This window comes from Myotis davidii, unplaced genomic scaffold, assembly GCF_000327345.1.
Source record: "Myotis davidii unplaced genomic scaffold, ASM32734v1 scaffold169, whole genome shotgun sequence".
Taxonomy (NCBI): domain Eukaryota; kingdom Metazoa; phylum Chordata; class Mammalia; order Chiroptera; family Vespertilionidae; genus Myotis; species Myotis davidii.
The window spans coordinates 237271-238859 of record NW_006383005.1 but is presented as its reverse complement, the minus strand read 5'-3'; the positions used below and the strand labels follow the sequence as shown (position 1 = coordinate 238859).

The 1589-nt window shown below is 57.2% G+C and overlaps 1 pseudogene; it reads right to left on the bottom strand.

The window, feature by feature from the left end:
* The window catches only part of LOC102769679, a 14342-nt pseudogene that overhangs the window by 290 nt on the left and 12463 nt on the right, over positions 1-1589 (bottom strand).

The following is a 1589-nucleotide window of genomic DNA, read 5'->3' as shown; positions in this document are numbered from 1 at the left end:
AGGCTTCTCCTCCGAAGCTGCAGCCCCTGACTCCCTGACGCTGGGCTGGGCAGGGCTCTGCCAGCCATGGCCCTCGCTTTCCTCAGTCCCGTTTTCTTGCTGCTGCTGCTGCAGCTCCCGGATCACCTGCTTGTCAATCTCCTGACCATGCGGGAGAGCTCCTTGAAGTTGCGGAAGAACTCGCCATCTGGCAGCTGGATGCGGTGCATGAGGTGGATCTTTAATGTCTCGATGGACTCTCCCATGATCTTCGTGACCCTGGCATACTTCCCATGGAAGCTGAGCATGGCAATCATAGGGCCGAAGCGATCGTATTTGCCGTGGAAGAGGCCTGGCTTGATGAGGTCGTCCGGGTGGCTCGGCGGGAAGTAGAAGTGGCGGTAGGTCAGGCAGTAGGCATACACCTGGCTGTCCTCCTCCAACAGCACCACGAGACCGAAGGTCCGGCAGTCATGAGGCCGTCTGTCCTTCTCCAACAGCACCAGCACCTGTTCTCCCCTAAGCGGCGTTGGTGAATCCTTTCGGTGGTCTCTCTTGATCCACTGGATGCTGAACCTGTCCTTCTGAATCTGCATGTGGCGGCTGTGGGAAACGCTGTAGATGGCATCCATGTACTCCACCATGGCTGATTTCCTCTCCGTCAGGCGAATTCTAAAAGAGGGCGAGGATTGAATTGGGCCATGAAGATGGGTGTTAAGGGAAGGCCTGTACGTCCAACCAGTAATGCATAAGCCGTCCACCACTACATTCAGCAGTGTTCCATGGCTATTATCTAGTTGCCACAAACCCAGAATGTTTCTGTGTGGGAAGATCTTTGCATAGACTTCTCGATAAGACATACCGATCATGTCCAGGTTCTGCAAGTTTTCACGAACGCCGTACTCATCCCGGCAGCGCCGTCTCCAGATGCTGTCATTGTGCAGGATGTGGCGGAATTTGGTGCAGGCCTGGGCCAGGCTGGCCAGGTCGGTGCCGGGGAGCGAGGCAAAGACCTCCACCAGCATCTCCACTGGCAGGTCCTGCAGTGAACAGTGCGGGGGCGGCGGGGGCAGGGGCGGCTTGGGGCTCGCGATTCCTCCACTCCCAGCCCAGCACCGCACTGCGGCGTCTGCCTCGACCTGCTTTTCTGCGGGGGCCTGATTGCCATCAGCTGCTACGGTCTCAGCTGGGCTCTTCTGATGACACTTACAACCCCGTAAAGAGCCCACACCGCAGAGGCAAGCGCACTCAGGAAGCGCACTCCTCCATGCCTCCACGTGTAACAGCCAGCACAGTGTGGGCCATCATGCCTCAGCGGTTTTTAAGCTAGCTGGGTCCGCTTAAGTCCAGCCACGCCCCCCAGGGCCTAGAAACGCCCCCTCAGAGAGGAGCCAACTGTAGGACTTTAAACCCCAAACCATTAACAGTAGCCTCCCTTTCCCAGTGCCCCTCCCTGTCCTCCCACCCTAGTCCCAGGCAGTCATTAATCTGCTTTCTGTAGGGAGATTCCTCCAGGGGTATGCCTATGGGGGGGGGGGTGGCGCATTTCACAGAAATGCAGTCAAAAAATACCACAAACCTTGGTACATCTACACAATGGAATACTACGC